Source organism: Oncorhynchus nerka, linkage group LG5, assembly GCF_034236695.1.
Source record: "Oncorhynchus nerka isolate Pitt River linkage group LG5, Oner_Uvic_2.0, whole genome shotgun sequence".
NCBI classification, from domain to species: Eukaryota; Metazoa; Chordata; class Actinopteri; order Salmoniformes; family Salmonidae; genus Oncorhynchus; species Oncorhynchus nerka.
Genome location: NC_088400.1, coordinates 105,765 through 127,029, shown reverse-complemented (window position 1 = coordinate 127,029; position 21,265 = coordinate 105,765). Strand labels below are relative to the sequence as shown.

The window sequence follows — 21,265 nt, the reverse complement described above, 5'->3', positions numbered from 1 at the left end:
ATATTATATGTTATATTATATAATATATATTATATGTTATATTATATATTATATGTTATATTATATATTATATATTATATGTTATATTATATATTATATGTTATATGTTATATTATATAATATATGTTATATGTTATATTATATATTATATATTATATGTTATATTATATATTATATGTTATATGTTATATTATATATTATATGTTATATGTTATATTATATGTTATATGTTATATTATATATTATATGTTATATGTTATATTATATGTTATATGTTATATTATATATTATATGTTATATGTTATATTATATGTTATATGTTATATGTTATATGTTATATTATATATTATATGTTATATGTTATATTATATGTTATATGTTATATTATATATTATATATTATATGTTATATGTTATATGTTATATGTTATATTATATATTATATATTATATGTTATATTATATGTTATATGTTATATTATATATTATATGTTATATGTTATACTCTCTATGTTATATTATATATTATATATTATATGTTATATGTTATATGTTATATGTTATATTATATGTTATATGTTATATTATATGTTATATGTTATATTATATGTTATATGATATATTATATGTTACATGTTATATTATATGTTATATGTTATATTATATGTTATATGTTATATTATATGTTATATGTAAACATTTGTATAAATTGCTGAGGTGTAGTGTAGTAAATAACATGATACAAATATGAAAATATGAAATATTTATTTTATGTATTTGCTATTCAGAAAAACTGGAGGAATAAGGCTTGAAATGAATTATATTTTTTCTAGAAGCTAGAAAAAAAAGCTTTCAGGAAGCTAGTTGTATGTTGCACATCACTACTTATATGTGACCCGTACCAGGAAGCTTCAGGAAGCTAGGTGTATGTTAAACATCACTACTTATATGTGACCCGTACCAGGAAGCTTCAGGAAGCTAGTTGTATGTTGAACATCACTACTTATATGTGACCCGTACCAGGAAGCTTCAGGAAGCTAGGTGTATGTTAAACATCACTACTTATATGTGACCCGTACCAGGAAGCTTCAGGAAGCTAGGTGTATGTTAAACATCACTACGTATATGTGACCCGTACCAGGAAGCTTCAGGAAGCTAGGTGTATGTTAAACATCACTACTTATATGTGACCCGTACCAGGAAGCTTCAGGAAGCTAGGTGTATGTTAAACATCACTACTTATATGTGACCCGTACCAGGAAGCTTCAGGAAGCTAGGTGTATGTTAAACATCACTACTTATATGTGACCCGTACCAGGAAGCTTCAGGAAGCTAGGTGTATGTTAAACATCACTACTTATATGTGACCCGTTCCAGGAAGCTTCAGGAAGCTAGTTGTATGTTGAACATCACTACTTATATGTGACCCGTACCAGGAAGCTTCAGGAAGCTAGGTGTATGTTAAACATCACTACTTATATGTGACCCGTACCTGGAAGCTTCAGGAAGCTAGGTGTATGTTAAACATCACTACTTATATGTGACCCGTACAAGGAAGCTTCAGGAAGCTAGTTGTATGTTGAACATCACTACTTATATGTGACCCGTTCCAGGAAGCTTCAGGAAGCTAGTTGTATGTTGAACATCACTACTTATATGTGACCCGTACCAGGAAGCTTCAGGAAGCTAGGTGTATGTTAAACATCACTACTTATATGTGACCCGTACCAGGAAGCTTCAGGAAGCTAGGTGTATGTTAAACATCACTACTTATATGTGACCCGTACCAGGAAGCTTCAGGAAGCTAGTTGTATGTTGAACATCACTACTTATATGTGACCCGTACCAGGAAGCTTCAGGAAGCTAGGTGTATGTTAAACATCACTACTTATATGTGACCCGTTCCAGGAAGCTTCAGGAAGCTAGGTGTATGTTAAACATCACTACTTATATGTGACCCGTTCCAGGAAGCTTCAGGAAGCTAGTTGTATGTTGAACATCACTACTTATATGTGACCCGTACCAGGAAGCTTCAGGAAGCTAGGTGTATGTTAAACATCACTACTTATATGTGACCCGTACCAGGAAGCTTCAGGAAGCTAGTTGTATGTTGAACATCACTACTTATATGTGACCCGTTCCAGGAAGCTTCAGGAAGCTAGTTGTATGTTGAACATCACTACTTATATGTGACCCGTACCAGGAAGCTTCAGGAAGCTAGGTGTATGTTAAACATCACTACTTATATGTGACCCGTACCAGGAAGCTTCAGGAAGCTAGGTGTATGTTAAACATCACTACTTATATGTGACCCGTACCAGGAAGCTTCAGGAAGCTAGTTGTATGTTGAACATCACTACTTATATGTGACCCGTACCAGGAAGCTTCAGGAAGCTAGGTGTATGTTAAACATCACTACTTATATGTGACCCGTTCCAGGAAGCTTCAGGAAGCTAGGTGTATGTTAAACATCACTACTTATATGTGACCCGTTCCAGGAAGCTTCAGGAAGCTAGTTGTATGTTGAACATCACTACTTATATGTGACCCGTACCAGGAAGCTTCAGGAAGCTAGGTGTATGTTAAACATCACTACTTATATGTGACCCGTACCAGGAAGCTTCAGGAAGCTAGTTGTATGTTGAACATCACTACTTATATGTGACCCGTACCAGGAAGCTTCAGGAAGCTAGTTGTATGTTAAACATCACTACTTATATGTGACCCGTACCAGGAACCTTCAGGAAGCTAGGTGTATGTTGAACATCACTACTTATATGTGACCCGTACCAGGAAGCTTCTGGAAGCTAGTTGCATGTTGAACATCACTACTTATATGTGACCCGTTCCAGGAAGCTTCAGGAAGCTAGGTGTATGTTGAACATCACTACTTATATGTGACCCGTTCCAGGAAGCTTCAGGAAGCTAGGTGTATGTTAAACATCACTACTTATATGTGACCCGTACCAGGAAGCTTCAGGAAGCTAGTTGTATGTTAAACATCACTACTTATATGTGACCCGTACCAGGAAGCTTCAGGAAGCTAGGTGTATGTTGAACATCACTACTTATATGTGACCCGTACCAGGAAGCTTCTGGAAGCTAGTGGCATGTTGAACATCACTACTTATATGTGACCCGTTCCAGGAAGCTTCAGGAAGCTAGGTGTATGTTAAACATCACTCCTTATATGTGACCCGTTCCAGGAAGCTTCAGGAAGCTAGTTGTATGTTGAACATCACTACTTATATGTGACCCGTTCCAGGAAGCTTCAGGAAGCTAGTTGTATGTTGAACATCACTACTTATATGTGACCCGTACCAGGAAGCTTCAGGAAGCTAGGTGTATGTTGAACATCACTACTTATATGTGACCCGTACCAGGAACCTTCAGGAAGCTAGGTGTATGTTAAACATCACTACTTATATGTGACCCGTACCAGGAAGCTTCAGGAAGCTAGTTGTATGTTAAACATCACTACTTATATGTGACCCGTACCAGGAAGCTTCAGGAAGCTAGGTGTATGTTGAACATCACTACTTATATGTGACCCGTACCAGGAAGCTTCTGGAAGCTAGTGGCATGTTGAACATCACTACTTATATGTGACCCGTTCCAGGAAGCTTCAGGAAGCTAGGTGTATGTTAAACATCACTCCTTATATGTGACCCGTTCCAGGAAGCTTCAGGAAGCTAGTTGTATGTTGAACATCACTACTTATATGTGACCCGTTCCAGGAAGCTTCAGGAAGCTAGTTGTATGTTGAACATCACTACTTATATGTGACCCGTACCAGGAAGCTTCAGGAAGCTAGGTGTATGTTGAACATCACTACTTATATGTGACCCGTACCAGGAAGCTTCAGGAAGCTAGGTGTATGTTGAACATCACTACTTATATGTGACCCGTACCAGGAAGCTTCAGGAAGCTAGGTGTATGTTGAACATCACTACTTATATGTGACCCGTACCAGGAAGCTTCAGGAAGCTAGGTGTATGTTGAACATCACTACTTATATGTGACCCGTACCAGGAAGCTTCAGGAAGCTAGGTGTATGTTGAACATCACTACTTATATGTGACCCGTACCAGGAAGCTTCAGGAAGCTAGTTGTATGTTGAACATCACTACTTATATGTGACCCGTACCAGGAAGCTTCAGGAAGCTAGGTGTATGTTGAACATCACTACTTATATGTGACCCGTACCAGGAAGCTTCAGGAAGCTAGGCGTATGTTGAACATCACTACTTATATGTGACCCGTACCAGGAAGCTTCAGGAAGCTAGGTGTATGTTGAACATCACTACTTATATGTGACCCGTACCAGGAAGCTTCAGGAAGCTAGGTGTATGTTGAACATCACTACTTATATGTGACCCGTACCAGGAAGCTTCAGGAAGCTAGGTGTATGTTGAACATCACTACTTATATGTGACCCGTACCAGGAAGCTTCAGGAAGCTAGTTGTATGTTGAACATCACTACTTATATGTGACCCGTTCCAGGAAGCTTCAGGAAGCTAGTTGTATGTTGAACATCACTACTTATATGTGACCCGTACCAGGAAGCTTCAGGAAGCTAGGTGTATGTTGAACATCACTACTTATATGTGACCCGTACCAGGAAGCTTCAGGAAGCTAGGTGTATGTTAAACATCACTACTTATATGTGACCCGTTCCAGGAAGCTTCAGGAAGCTAGTTGTATGTTGAACATCACTACTTATATGTGACCCGTACCAGGAAGCTTCAGGAAGCTAGGTGTATGTTAAACATCACTACTTATATGTGACCCGTACCAGGAAGCTTCAGGAAGCTAGTTGTATGTTGAATATCACTACTTATATGTGACCCGTACCAGGAAGCTTCAGGAAGCTAGGTGTATGTTGAACATCACTACTTATATGTGACCCGTACCAGGAAGCTTCAGGAAGCTAGTTGTATGTTAAACATCACTACTTATATGTGACCTGTACCAGGAAGCTTCAGGAAGCTAGGTGTATGTTGAACATCACTACTTATATGTGACCCGTACCAGGAAGCTTCAGGAAGCTAGGTGTATGTTGAACATCACTACTTATATGTGACCCGTACCAGGAAGCTTCAGGAAGCTAGGTAAACATATTTTTTTTACATCAAAATGTGTTTTTGGGGCAGAAATGCCTTCTGGAACATGTGAACCTTAATGTGCCCTAATAACACACTTGTAGGCCATCTGTAAATGTAGGCCAGACTGTAAACTCTCCTTCCAGACTCATATCAAACATCTCCAATCTAAAATCAAATCTAGAGTCGGCTTTCTATTCCGCAACAAAGCCTCCTTCACTCAAACCGCCAAACTTACCCTAGTAAAACTGACTATCCTACCGATCCTCCACTTCGGCGATGTCATCTATAAAATAGCTTCCAATACTTTACTCAGCAAACTGGATTCAGTTTACCACAGTGCCATCCGTTTTGTTACTAAAGCACCCTATACCACCCACCACTGCGACCTGTATGCTCTAGTCGGCTGGCCCTCGCTACATATTCGTCGCCAGACCCACTGGCTCCAGGTCATCTACAAGTCCATGCTAGGTAAAGCTCCGCCTTATCTCAGTTCACTGGTCACGATGGCAACACCCACCCGTAGCACGCGCTCCAGCAGGTGTATCTCACTGATCATCCCTAAAGCCAACACCTCATTTGGCCGCCTTTCGTTCCAGTACTCTGCAGCCTGTGACTGGAACGAATTGCAAAAATCGCTGAAGTTGGAGACTTTTATCTCCCTCACCAACTTCAAACATCTGTTATCTGAGCAGCTAACCAATCGCTGCAGCTGTACATAGTCTATCGGTAAATAGCCCACCCAATTTACCTACCTCATCCCCATACGGTTTATATTTATTTACTTTTCTGCTCTTTTGCACACCAGTATCTCTACCTGCACATGACCATCTGATCATTTATCACTCCAGTGTTAATCTGCTAAATTGTAATTATTTGCCTACCTCCTCATGCCTTTTGCACACAATATATATTTTAACTCTCTTTTTTTTTCTACTGTGTTATTGACTTGTTAATTGTTTACTCCATGTGTAACTCTGTGTTGTCTGTTCACACTGCTTAGCTTTATCTTGGCCAGGTCACAGTTGTAAATGAGAACTTGTTCTCAACTAGCCTACCTGGTTAAATAAAGGTGTTCTCAACTAGCCTACCTGGTTAAATAAAGGTGTTCTCAACTAGCCTACCTGGTTAAATAAAGGTGTTCTCAACTAGCCTACCTGGATAAATAAAGGTGTTCTCAACTAGCCTACCTGGTTAAATAAAGGTGTTCTCAACTAGCCTACCTGGTTAAATAAAGGTGTTCTCAACTAGCCTACCTGGTTAAATAAAGGTGTTCTCAACTAGCCTACCTGGTTAAATAAAGGTGAAAAAAAAAAAAAAAAATAGGAATACAATTGTTAAATTACAAGCCTAGTTGGTTTAGCCGCGGAAAAAGACAGAAACATTCCCACTAGCCAAGATTGACTTAGATAATGGATGGGCTGGACATGTCGATAGTTTGGATTGGTCTGCCGTCTTATCTGCACTATCTGCTATAGATTCTAAGGACTGTCTGGATCCATATTTACTCAAGTGTGCGGCACCTATTATTGCTGGGGTAGTGACGCATATCTTTATTAATCAAACATTTGTCATAGGAAAGATTCCTAAATCTTGGAAAACAGCTTTTGTTTTACCACTCCTCAAGGGAGGTGATGGTAGTGAGTTGGATAATTATCGGCCCATCTCTAAGCACTGCTGTTTGGCTAAAATTGATGGGTGGGGGCGAGACTAAGGTTGAAGAGGGTGTGAATGATGCAGAATGTGTGTAGACAAATAAGAGCTTTCCAGTAGGTGTATCAACACATTCACAAGCAATTTTCTCAAAAGTGGGGTTACAAGATTATCAACTTTCAAAGGATAATTACTTTCCCATTGTTCCTCAACTGCGGTGTCTGATATACCATTTTTTAGCTCCGAGTCTCTAGTTCTTGAATGTAAAAGACAGTGTTTCAAATGTTGCAACAGTATATATGACCGAATCAAGGTGGTGGATCACATATAGTATAATCAAATGATAATACAACTATCTATAACATTTCAGCTTCCTTATAACTGTAAAATACATATTTGTATATGAAAATGTGCATTTTTTCTAAAGGTCTCCCTCGATCAAAACATTTGCCCCCATCTCTGTGAATGTCTCACAGAACTCTAGCTACAGAACTCTAGCTACAGAACTCTAGCTACAGAACTCTAGCTACAGATCTCTAGCTACAGAACTCTAGCTACAGAACTCTAGCTACAGAACTCTAGCTACAGAACTCTAGCTATAGAACTCTAACTACAGAACTCTAGCTACAGAACTCTAGCTACAGAACTCTAGCTACAGATCTCTAGCTACAGAACTCTAGCTACAGAACTCTAGCTACAGAACTCTAGCTATAGAACTCTAGCTACAGAACTCTAGCTACAGAACTCTAGCTACAGATCTCTAGCTACAGAACTCTAGCTACAGAACTCTAGCTACAGAACTCTAGCTACAGATCTCTAGCTACAGAACTCTAAGGATTCGAGGCATATTTAGGGGCTGTGACATAGGGTTCAGCCAGGAGTTGATGGACAGTTGTAGACAGTTGTAGGGTGAATGAAATGGTAGGGGGGACATCCCAGCTTCAAGTGGTGTCAGATTTCACATCCTGCTTCACACATGCAGAACAGACATAGACAGTGAGAATCAGGGCTACCTCTCAATGCAAACCATCTCAATCTACGATGTCCACAGATTTATGAGGAAAAAATGTTGGTCGGAACCGGTACCAGAACCACGCAGGTCCCCTAAACAGGGGATTTTACTTAGGGTTTTAAGATACATACAACATTAGCCTGATGACTAAATTATAAAATTATTAACTCTGGATAGATTAAAACAAATACAATATTAGCCTGACGACTCACACTAAATTCCTAAATTCTTAAAGCTTTTCAGGGTCCGGTTGGTTCCAGACTTAGTGCATACAGTATGTACCACTTGCCGTGCGGTAGCAGATAGTACAGTCTGTGTCTTGGGTGGCTCGTGTCTTAGAATGTTTATAGAGGTCCTGGATGGCAGGGAACTCTGCCCCAGTGATGTACTGGGTCATACGCACTACCCTCTGTAGCACCTTGTCGTCGGATGCCAAGCAGTTGCCATACCAACAGTGATGCAGCCAGCCAAGGTGATCTCAATGATGGAGCTGTAGAACCTTTTGAGGATCTGAGGGCCCATAACACATTTTTTTAGTCTCCTGCGGGGGAAGAGGCATTGTCGTACCCTCTTCACAACTGTGCTGTTGTGTTTGGACCATGATAGCTTTTTAGTGACATGGACACTGAGGAACTCTCAACCAGCTCCACTATAGCCCCGTCGATGTGAATGGGGGTGTGCTTGGTCCTCCATTTCCTGTAGTCCACCATCAGCTCCTTTGTCTTACTGATGTTAAGGGAAAGGTTGTTGTCCTTGCACCACACCACCAGGTCTCTGACCTCCTCCCTACAGGCTATCTCATAGTCGTTGGAGATCAGGCCTACCACCATTGTGTCATCGGCAACCTTAAAGATGGCGTTGGAGTCGTGCGAGGCCACGCAGTCGTAGGTCAACATGGAGTATGGTAGAGGACTAGGCACACACCCCTGAATGGCCCCGTGTTGAGGATCAGCGTGGCAGATGTGTTGTTGCCCCTCAGGAGGTCCAGGATCCAGTTGCAGAGGGAGGTGTTTAGTCTCAGGGTCCTTAGCTTAGTGATGAGTTTGGAGGGAACTATGGTGTTGATCGCTGAGCTGTAGTCAATGAACAGCATCTCACATACACTACTTTTCAAAAGTTTGGGGTCACTTAGAAACGTCCTTGTTTTTGAAAGGAAAGGGAAGCACATTTTTTGTCCATTAAAATAACATCAAGTTTATCAGAAATACAGTGTAGACATTGCTAATGTTGTAAATGACTATTGTAGCTGGAAACGGCAGCTTTTTTAAATGGACCATCTACGTAGAGATGGTGTGGCAGGGTATCCCAGTGGTTAGAGCGTGGGACTAGTAACCAGAAGCTGACAAGGTACAAATCTGTCGTTCTGCCCCCTGAACAGGCAGTTAACCCAGTGTTCCTAGGCCGTCATTGTAAATAAGAATTTGTTCTTAACTGACTTGCCTGGTTAAATAAAGCAACAACAAAAAATAGGCAGAGGCCCATTATCAGCAACCATCACTCCTGTGTTCCAATGGCACGTTGTGTTAGCTAATCCAAGTTTATCATTTTAAAAGTCTAATGGATCATTAGCAAACACTTTTGCAATTATGTTAGCACAGCTGAAAACTGTTGTTCTGATTAAAGAAGCAATACAACTGTCCTTCTTTAGACTAGTTGAGTATCTGGAGCATCGGCATTTGTGGGTTCGATTACAGACTCAAAATGGCCAGAAACAAAACACTTTCTCCTGAAACTCGTCAGTTTATTCTTGTTCTGAGAAATGAAAGCTATTTCATGTAAGAAATTGCCAAGAAACTGAAGATCTCATACAACGCAGCGTAATACTCCCTTCACAGAACAGCGCAAACTGGCCCTAACCAGAATAGGAAGAGGAGTGGGAGGCCCCGGTACACAACTGAGCAAGATGGCAAGTACATTAGAGTGTATAGTTTAAGAAACAGACACCTCAAAGTCCTCAACTGGCAGCTTCATTAAATAGTAACCACAAAACACCAGTCTCAACGTCAACGTCAACAGTGAAGAGATGTTGACATTCTAGCCTTCCAACAGGACAACAACCCTAAGCACACAGCCAAGTCAACACAGGAGTGGCTTTGGGACAAGTCTCTGAATGCCCTTGAGTGGCCCAGCCAGACCTCGGAACCCAATCAAACATCTCTGGAGAGACCTGCAGCAACGGTCCAATCCCTGTTTCATCTATTGCAGTTCACTGGACTCTATCATCCCATGGCTACATAGCTGATGCCTGCTGGACTGTTCATTAATCACGGTACTCCATTTTGTTTATTTTGTTTATCTGTCGGCCCCAGCCTCGAACTCAGGCCCTGTGTGTAGTTAACTGACCCTCTCTGCCCATTCATCTCCATTTTACCTGTTGTTGTTGTTGTCTTAGCTGATTAACCGTGGGTTGTCTTACCCGTTGTTGTCTTAGCTGATTAACCGTGGGTTGTCTTACCCGTTGTTGTCTTAGCTGATTAACCGTGGGTTGTCTTACCCGTTGTTGTCTTAGCTGATTAACCGTGGGTTGTCCTACCCGTTGTTGTCTTAGCTGATTAACCGTGGGTTGTCTTACCCGTTGTTGTCTTAGCTGATTAACCGTGGGTTGTCTTACCCGTTGTTGTCTTAGCTGATTAACCGTGGGTTGTCTTACCCGTTGTTGTCTTAGCTGATTAACCGTGGGTTGTCTTACCCGTTGTTGTCTTAGCTAGCTCTCCCAATCAACACCTGTGATTGTGTTATTCCTCGCTTCATGTCTCTCTAATGTCAATATGCCTTGTATACTGTTGTTTAGGGTAGTAATCATTGTTTTATTTTACTGCGGAGCCCCTAGTCCCACTCAACATGCCTCAGATACCCCCTTTGTCCCACCTCCCACACATGCGGTGACCTCACCCAGCGTAACTAGTGCCTCTCTTATCGTCACTCAATGCCCAGTTTTACCTCCACTGTACTCACATCCTACCATACCCCTGTCTGTACATTATGCCCTGAATCTATTCTACCACGCCCAGAAATCTGCTCCATTTATTCTCTGTCCCCATCGCACTAGACGACCAGTTTTTATAGCCTTTAGCCGTACCTTTATCCTACTCCTCCTCTGGTGATGTAGAGGTGAATCCAGGTCCTGCAGTGCCTAGTTCCACTCCTACTCCCCAGGTGCTCTCATTTGTTTACTTCTGGAACCGTAAAAGCCGGGTTTCATGCATGTTAACATTAGAAGCCTCCTCCCTAAGTTTATTTTACTCACTGCTTTAGCACACTCCGCCAACCCTGATATCCTTGCCATGTCTGAATCCTGTTGTAGGAAGGCCACCAACAATTCTGAGATTTCCATCCCCAACTACAACAATCAAGACTATCAAGACTATCAACTATCAAGATTTTCCATCAAGATAGAACTGCCAAAGGGGGAGGAGTTGCAATCTACTGCAGAGATAGCCTGCAACGTTCTGTCAATCTTTCCAGGTCTATGCACAAACAGTTAGGGCTTCTAATTAAAAAAATAATCTCTCCAAAAATAAGTCTCTCATTGTTGCCGCTGTTATAGACCCCCTCAGCTTCCAGCTGTGCTCTGGACACCATACATGAATTGATTGCCTCCCATCTATCTTCAGAGTTTGTTCTGTTAGGTGACCTAAACTGGGATATGCTTAACACCCCGGCCGTCCTTCAGTTTAAACTAGATGCCCTCAATCTCACACAAATGATCAATGAACCTACCAGGTACAACCCTAAATCCGTAAACATGGGCACCCTCATAGATATTATCCTGATCGACTTTCCCTCCAAATATACCACTGCAGTTTTCAATAAGGATCTCAGCGATCACTGCCTCATTGTCTGCATCTGTTATGGGTCAACCGACCACCCCTCATCACCGTTAACTGCCCTAATCCCTAAAACATTTCTGCAAGCAGGTCTTTTTAATCGACCTGGCCCGGGTGTCCTGGAAGGATATTGACCTCATCCCATCAGTAGAGGATGCCTGGTTGTTATTTGAAAGTCATTTCCTCACCATCTTAAATAAGCATGGCCCTTTCAAAAAATGTAAAACTAATAACAGATATAGCCATTGGTTCACTCCAGACCTGACTGCCCTCGACCAGCACAAAAGACATCCTGTGGTGTACTGCACTAGCATCGAATAGTCCCCGCGATATGCAACTTTTCAGGGAAGTCAGGAACCAAAACACACAGTCAGTTAGGAAAGCAAAGGCTAGCTTTTTAAAACAGAAATTTACATCCTGTAGCTCTAACTCCAACATATTCTGGGACACTGTAAAGTCCATGGAGAATAAGAGCACCTACTCCCAGCTGCCCACTGCACTGAGGCTAGGAAACACTGTAAAGTCCATGGAGAATAAGAGCACCTCTTCCCAGCTGCCCACTGCACTGAGGAAAGGAAACACTGTAAAGTCCATGGAGAATAAGAGCACCTCCTCCCAGCTGCCCACTGCACTGAGGAAAGGAAACACTGTAAAGTCCATGGAGAATAAGAGCACCTCTTCCCAGCTGCCCACTGCACTGAGGCTAGGAAACACTGACACCACCAATAAATCCATGATAATTCTAGAATTTCAATAAACATTTCTCTATCTTAAAAGGTGGTGCCACTCTAGACCAGAGACGTTACAGACCTATATTCATCCTGCCCTGCCTTTCTAAAGTCTTCGAAAGCCATGTTAACAAACAGATCACTGACCATTTCGAATCCCACCATACCTTCTCCACTGTGCAATCCGGTTTCCGAGCTGGTCATGGGTGAGGAAGCTTCTCACTGTAACCAGTGCCTGTAATCTGGTTCAGGTTATTAATCAACCTACCAAGGTGTTTACAAACACTACAGGAACAAGATCATCCACATTGATCACATTTTTACTAATACTGTAGAACTTTGTTCTAAAGCTGTATCAGTACCCATTGGATGCAGTGATCACAATATAGTGGCTATATCCATCCCCATTGGATGTAGTGATCACAATATAGTGGCTGTATCCAGGAAAGCCAAAGTTCCAAAAGCTGGTCCTAAAATAGTGTACAAGAGATCATACAAAATATTTTGCTGTGACTCTTATGTGGATGATGTTTAAAATATTTATTGGTCTGATGTGATTAACGAGGAGCATCCAGATGCTGCATTTGATGAATTTATGAAATTGCTTCTTCCAATTATTAATCAACAGTAAACTGACTTAGAAATGTTAAGGATCCATAGATTGAAGAGGAATTGAAAAACGGTAGGGTTTAAAGAGATGGGACAAAAGGAGTGGCTAATAAGTCTGGCTGCACTTCTGACTAGCTGTCACTGCAAATTATGTGACTAAACAGCCTAGAAACAGTGGGTTAATTGCCTGTTCAGGGGCAGAATGACAGTTTTGTACCTTGTACAGCTCGTGGGTTTGAACTTGCAACCTTCCGGTTACTAGTCTAACGCTCTAACCACTAAGCTACCCTGCCGCCCCAAATGTGGAAAGATAAATTCAACTCAATCTTTCATTGAATCAGATGGCTTTTACATCAAAAACATTATTTCATGTTGACAATTATTTGAATGATTACTTCACTGGCAAAGTTGGCAAACTTAGGCAGGAAATGTCAAAAAACAAACAGTGGGCCATTGTACTCATGTATGAAAAGCTAATAATGAATGTAAAGCATTGCACGTTTGAATTTTGTAAAGTTAGTGTGGGAGAGGTGGAACATTTATTGTTGTCCATCAATAATGATACACCTCCTGGCATTGACAACTTAGATAGAAAGCTACTGAGGATGGTAGCTGACTCTATAGCCACTCCTATCTGTCATATTTTTAATCTGAGCCCAGAGGAAAGTCTTTGTCCTCAGGCCTGGAGGGAAGACAAAGTCATTCCGCTTCCCAAGAGTGGTAAAGCGGCCTTTACTGGTTCCAACAGCAGACCTATCAGCTTGCGGCCAGCTCTTCGCAAACTGTTGGAAAACATTGTATTTGACCAAATTAACAACAGACTTTTAGCATGCTCATAGAGAAGGTGACTCAACATGTACTGCACTGACACAAATGACTGATCATTTGTTAAAATAAATTGTTAATAAGAAGGTTGTGGGAGCTGTACTGTTAGATTTCAGTGCAGCCTTTGATATTATTGACCATAACCTGTTGTTGAGAAAACCTATGTGTTATGGCTTTTCAACCTCAGCTCTAAATCCACGATATAGCAATCTATCTAATAGAACTCAGAGGGATTTCATTAATGGAAGCTTCTCTAATGTCAAACATGTAAAGTTTGGTGTACCACAGGGAAGCTCTCTAGGCCCTCTACTCTTTTCTATTTTTACCACTGTCCTGCCACAGGCATTAAACAAAGCATGTGTGTCCATTTATGCTGATGATTCAACCATATACGCATCAGCAACCACAGCTAATGAAGTCACCAGGGGTCTTTTTTAGTCCCCAAATCCAGAACAAATTCAAGAAACAGTTCAGTATTACATAGAGCTATTATTGTACGGAACTTCGTTCCATCTCATATTGCTCAAATGAACAGCAAACCTGGGTAATAAAAACAGATAAAGCAACACCTCACTACCCCGCTCCCGTATTTGACCTAGATAGTTTGTGTGTATGCATTGATATGTAGGCTATGTGTAACTTCTTAAAAATGTATGTAGTTCTGTCATTGAGATGTCCTTGTCTATATATTTTCTATATTATGTCATGTTCATGTTTTGTATGGACCCCTTTCAGATCTGTCGTGATCTGTTCTGTTGTGATATGTTCCGTTCTGATCTCCTTTCCCGTCAAAGTGTTTCCACTGAGCAGGATTATATTTTAGACCTTTCTGATAAATGAGGGGTTTCATATAGCTGGATGTGGTTTCTGAAAAAGAGAGAGAGCGAACTGGGGAAAAGAGAGAAAGAGTTGAAGGGAGAAAATAAAATATACATTTGGCACGGCAGCAAAAGCTTTTGAAAAACCATGAAAAATCAGCAGTTCTTTAACAGTTAGATTGTCATCTTTATGAGTGTCTTCTGGGGGTGGCAGCAGGGAGGAGAGGGGAGAAAGGGGGAAGAGAAGGAGGGAGGAGAAGGAGGAATGGAGAGGGGGCTTACAGGCTGAGCCAGCTGGGTCTGGGCCTGGTTAGAACCCCTATTATCATCACCACACTAGCTAATTCACATGTCAATCACTCTGTGGTGGGGAGGGGGTGGGGTGTGTATGTGTGTGTGTGTGTGTGTGAGTGTGAGTGTGAGTGTGTGTGTGTGTTTTGTGTGTGTGTGTGTGTTTTGTGTGTGTGTGTGTGTGTGTGTGTGTGTGTGTGTGTGTGTGTGTGTGGATAGGGGCCTCTGGCAGCTCCACTGAATACTTCCAGGCGACTAATCGACTCGCACATCTTATCATATATAATATTTTATTATATATATATATATATATATATTATAACCTCAACAAGCTAGCCTTTGTGAGACCTGAAAATCATCAGTTTGTTACACAAATTGGACAACGTTCCCCCTCTAATCAGGAACTGATCATGAACCTGGTTACCAGGTGAGTAGACCCTCTAACCAATCAGCTAAAACCAGCAGTAGTTCTGGATAGGGCACTGCATATCAGATGAAGTCTCTGTTAAAGTGTTGATGGTTTTGATCATTTTGTTTTATGTTTTTGAGTAAAAGTTGTCTGAATTTAAACAAAGTCAATTCAGGGAATTAATAATAGCCCTAAAAATGTGTTGGATTTACTGATAATAGAATTAAACATGATTTGATGTAGCTTACATATTTAGCAAACCCAACATGTTAGTGTTTCACAAACAATTAATGTTTGAACATAGTCAAATTAATTCGATCATTTGTCATTTTAACCGATTTTGGCATTGTTGAGAGTGATGTGCAGTTTGCAAACAATTTGTTATTTTTGAACAACTCATTTTATGAACTCGAGAGTAATGACTTGTTATTCTGAGTGACTCGTTCGTTGTAGTAATTTGTTTGACATGCTGGCAGTCCAAAAGATGGATTACTACGGCTCAGTAGAAGAAAAATACATGTTTTACTGATAATTGATCGCATGTAGCAAGAATGAATGCAATTAATTGATTATTGAATGTTATGATGGACACAGCTTTGATGAACCAAGACATACACAGCCTCTGCTCAACAAACTGGAGAACAAATCATTTGGGGGATGCAGTTGATGAATGATATTGTGCTTGTCACCCAGTCAAGTTGTTCAAAATATAGTCTGTTTGCTGCCACAATAAGACCTTGTTTCAAATGTATCAAGAAATAATACTATTCGTATGCCTAGCAATCAACACAGGTATACTGTTTAAACCACACGTTTACAAGTCTGAGTAACAAATACCAGCTCCTATAAACCCCCTATGGTGAACAAACATTTCAGTTCACTTGTAGGAGGTTCTGTGTGCTACTAACTCAAATGAACATATTGAGTTGAAAGATTATTTCTTTAGACAGAACATGTTTTTAAAAAAGTGTCAGTATAGAAGAGCCAAACTTCCCATCGCTATTGGTGAGCACAGTGATCAATCCACCAGCAGTAAATGGAGATAGAACTAAAAGCTTTTTAGGATGCTGCATTTACCTCTGTCATTGACTGTGTGATGGTGGTATCACCTTTAAAGATCATCTTTATGGTCTTTAAAGGTCAATTGTCTGACGGTTGGGACATCCATTTGATCATGATCCATTACACCTCAACAAGTTGCTTAGAACGTATATGTAACTATACTTATCATTCTTCAAACATTCATACAACAGTGTGTACAATTATCATAAACAAAAAAACATTTTGAATTACCCACAATCCTCTAAAAAAATGGAGCCATGGCAAGTTGTTCCAGTAATATTTTCTCAAAATTGAGTAAATTAAATCACTAAATGTTCTCTCTCTCTGGTTATCCTCGTAAAGATACTTACATTTTGAGCAACATATTAAGTAGATTTATGATTAAATTTTTAGGAGGAAATTAAATGAACAAATCATTGAAATGATTGCATGTTAGTGTATTTATTTGTATTTGTATTTATTATGGATCCCCATTAGGGGCTGCCAAGGCAGCAGCTACTCTTCCTGGGGTTTATTATGGATCCCCATTAGGGGCTGCCAAGGCAGCAGCTACTCTTCCTGGGGTTTATTATGGATCCCCATTAGTTCCTGTCAAGGCAGCAGCTACTCTTCCTGGGGTTTATTATGGATCCCCATTAGGGGCTGCCAAGGCAGCAGCTACTCTTCCTGGGGTTTATTATGTATCCCCATTAGTTCCTGTCAAGGCAGCAGCTACTCTTCCTGGGGTTTATTATGGATCCCCATTAGTTCCTGTCAAGGCAGCAGCTACTCTTCCTGGGGTTTATTATGGATCCCCATTAGTTCCTGTCAAGGCAGAAGCTACTCTTCCTGGGGTTTATTATGGATCCCCATTAGTTCCTGTCAAGGCAGCAGCTACTCTTCCTGGGGTTTATTATGGATCCCCATTAGTTCCTGTCAAGGCAGCAGCTACTCTTCCTGGGGTTTATTATGGATCCCCATTAGGGGCTGCCAAGGCAGCAGCTACTCTTCCTGGGGTTTATTATGTATCCCCATTAGTTCCTGTCAAGGCAGCAGCTACTCTTCCTGTGGTTTATTATGGATCCCCATTAGTTCCTGTCAAGGCAGCAGCTACTCTTCCTGGGGTTTATTATGGATCCCCATTAGTTCCTGTCAAGGCAGAAGCTACTCTTCCTGGGGTTTATTATGGATCCCCATTAGTTCCTGTCAAGGCAGCAGCTACTCTTCCTGGGGTTTATTATGGATCCCCATTAGTTCCTGTCAAGGCAGAAGCTACTCTTCCTGGGGTTTATTATGGATCCCCATTAGTTCCTGTCAAGGCAGCAGCTACTCTTCCCGGGGTTTATTATGGATCCCCATTAGTTCCTGTCAAGGCAGCAGCTACTCTTCCTGGGGTTTATTATGGATCCCCATTAGTTCCTGTCAAGGCAGAAGCTACTCTTCCTGGGGTTTATTATGGATCCCCATTAGGGGCTGCCAAGGCAGCAGCTACTCTTCCTGAGGTTTATTATGGATCCCCATTAGTTCCTGTCAAGGCAGCAGCTACTCTTCCTGGGGTTTATTATGGATCCACATTAGGGGCTGCCAAGGCAGCAGCTACTCTTCCTGGGGTTTATTATGGATCCCCATTAGGGGCTGCCAAGGCAGCAGCTACTCTTCCTGGGGTTTATTATGGATCCTTATTAGGGGCTGCCAAGGCAGCAGCTACTCATCCCGAGGTCTATTATGGATCCCCATTAGTTCCTGTCAATGCAGCAGCTACTCTTCCTGAGGTTTATTATGGTTCCCCATTAGTTCCTGTCAAGGCAGCAGCTACTCTTCCTGGGGTTTATTATGGATCCCCATTAGTTCCTGTCAAGGCAGCAGCTACTCTCCCTGGGGTTTATTATGGTTCCCCATTAGTTCCTGTCAAGGCAGCAGCTACTCTTCCTGGGGTTTATTATGGATCCCCATTAGTTCCTGTCAAGGCAGCAGCTACTCTTCCTGGGGTTTATTATGGATCCCCATTAGGGGCTGCCAAGGCAGCAGCTACTCTTCCTGGGGTTTATTATGTATCCCCATTAGTTCCTGTCAAGGCAGCAGCTACTCTTCCTGGGGTTTATTATGGATCCCCATTAGTTCCTGTCAAGGCAGCAGCTACTCTTCCTGGGGTTTATTATGGATCACCATTAGTTCCTGTCAAGGCAGAAGCTACTCTTCCTGGGGTTTATTATGGATCCCCATTAGTTCCTGTCAAGGCAGCAGCTACTCTTCCTGGGGTTTATTATGGATCCCCATTAGTTCCTGTCAAGGCAGAAGCTACTCTTCCTGGGGTTTATTATGGATCCCCATTAGTTCCTGTCAAGGCAGCAGCTACTCTTCCCGGGGTTTATTATGGATCCCCATTAGTTCCTGTCAAGGCAGCAGCTACTCTTCCTGGGGTTTATTATGGATCCCCATTAGTTCCTGTCAAGGCAGCAGCTACTCTTCCTGGGGTTTATTATGGATCCCCATTAGGGGCTGCCAAGGCAGCAGCTACTCTTCCTGGGGTTTATTATGTATCCCCATTAGTTCCTGTCAAGGCAGCAGCTACTCTTCCTGGGGTTTATTATGGATCCCCATTAGTTCCTGTCAAGGCAGCAGCTACTCTTCCTGGGGTTTATTATGGATCACCATTAGTTCCTGTCAAGGCAGAAGCTACTCTTCCTGGGGTTTATTATGGATCCCCATTAGTTCCTGTCAAGGCAGCAGCTACTCTTCCTGGGGTTTATTATGGATCCCCATTAGTTCCTGTCAAGGCAGAAGCTACTCTTCCTGGGGTTTATTATGGATCCCCATTAGTTCCTGTCAAGGCAGCAGCTACTCTTCCCGGGGTTTATTATGGATCCCCATTAGTTCCTGTCAAGGCAGCAGCTACTCTTCCTGGGGTTTATTATGGATCCCCATTAGTTCCTGTCAAGGCAGAAGCTACTCTTCCTGGGGTTTATTATGGATCCCCATTAGGGGCTGCCAAGGCAGCAGCTACTCTTCCTGAGGTTTATTATGGATCCCCATTAGTTCCTGTCAAGGCAGCAGCTACTCTTCCTGGGGTTTATTATGGATCCACATTAGGGGCTGCCAAGGCAGCAGCTACTCTTCCTGGGGTTTATTATGGATCCCCATTAGGGGCTGCCAAGGCAGCAGCTACTCATCCTGGGGTTTATTATGGATCCTCATTAGGGGCTGCCAAGGCAGCAGCTACTCATCCCGAGGTCTATTATGGATCCCCATTAGTTCCTGTCAAGGCAGCAGCTACTCTTCCTGGGGTTTATTATGTATCCCCGTCGGTTCCTGCCAAGGCAGCAGCTACTCTTCCTGGGGTTTATTATGGATCCTCATTAGGGGCTGCCAAGGCAGCAGCTACTCTTCCTGGGGTTTATTATGGATCACCATTGGTGCCTGTCAAGCCAGCAGCTACTCTTCTTGGGGTTTATTATGGATCCCCATTGGTTCCTGTCAAGCCAGCAGCTACATTTCTTGGGGTATTTTATGGATCCCCATTAGGGGCTGCCAAGGCAGCAGCTAAACTTCCTGGGTTTTATTATGGATCCCCATTAGTTCCTGTCAATGCAGCAGCTACTCTTCCTGAGGTTTATTATGGTTCCCCATTAGTTCCTGTCAAGGCAGCAGCTACTCTTCCTGGGGTTTATTATGGATCCCCATTAGTTCCTGTCAAGGCAGCAGCTACTCTCCCTGGGGTTTATTATGGTTCCCCATTAGTTCCTGTCAAGGCAGCAGCTACTCTTCCTGGGGTTTATTATGGATCCCCATTAGTTCCTGTCAAGGCAGCAGCTACTCTCCCTGGGGTTTATTATGGTTCCCCATTAGTTCCTGTCAAGGCAGCAGCTACTCTTCCCGGGGTTTATTATGGATCCCCATTAGTTCCTGTCAAGGCAGCAGCTACTCTTCCTGGGGTTTATTATGGATCCCCATTAGTTCCTGTCAAGGCAGAAGCTACTCTTCCTGGGGTTTATTATGGATCCCCATTAGGGGCTGCCAAGGCAGCAGCTACTCTTCCTGAGGTTTATTATGGATCCTCATTAGGGGCTGCCAAGGCAGCAGCTACTCTTCCTGGGGTTTATTATGGATCCCCATTAGGGGCTGCCAAGGCAGCAGCTACTCTTCCTGGGGTTTATTATGTATCCCCATTAGTTCCTGTCAAGGCAGCAGCTACTCTTCCTGGGGTTTATTATGGATCCCCATTAGTTCCTGTCAAGGCAGCAGCTACTCTTCCTGGGGTTTATTATGGATCCCCATTAGTTCCTGTCAAGGCAGCAGCTACTCTTCCTGGGGTTTATTATGGATCCCCATTAGTTCCTGTCAAGGCAGAAGCTACTCTTCCTGGGGTTTATTATGGATCCCCATTAGTTCCTGTCAAGGCAGCAGCTACTCTTCCTGAGGTTTATTATGGATCCTCATTAGGGGCTGCCAAGGCAGCAGCTACTCATCCTGGGGTTTATTATGGATCCTCATTAGGGGCTGCCAAGGCAGCAGCTACTCATCCCGAGGTCTATTATGGATCCCCATTAGTTCCTGTCAAGGCAGCAGCTATTCTTCCTGGGGTTTATTATGTATCCCCGTCGGTTCCTGTCAAGGCAGCAGCTATACTTCCTGGGGTTTATTATGGATCCCCATTAGGGGCTGCCAAGGCAGCAGCTACTCTTCCTGAGGTTTATTATGGATCCTCATTAGTTCCTGCCAATGCAGCAGCTACTCTTCCTGAGGTTTATTATGGTTCCCCATTAGTTACTGCCAAGGCAGCAGCTACTCTTCCTGGGGTTTATTATGGATCCCCATTAGTTCCTGTCAAGGCAAGAGCTACTCTGCCTGGGGTTTATTATGGATCCCCATTAGTTCCTGTCAAGGCAGCAGCTACTCTTCCTGGGGTTTATTATGGAACCCCATTAGTTCCTGTCAAGGCAGCAGCTACTCT

The 21,265-nt window shown here is 42.2% G+C and overlaps 1 pseudogene; it reads right to left on the bottom strand.

Moving 5' to 3' along the window:
* LOC135571838 (uncharacterized) overlaps nucleotides 1-21,265 on the bottom strand; it is a 177,165-nt pseudogene that overhangs the window by 59,937 nt on the left and 95,963 nt on the right.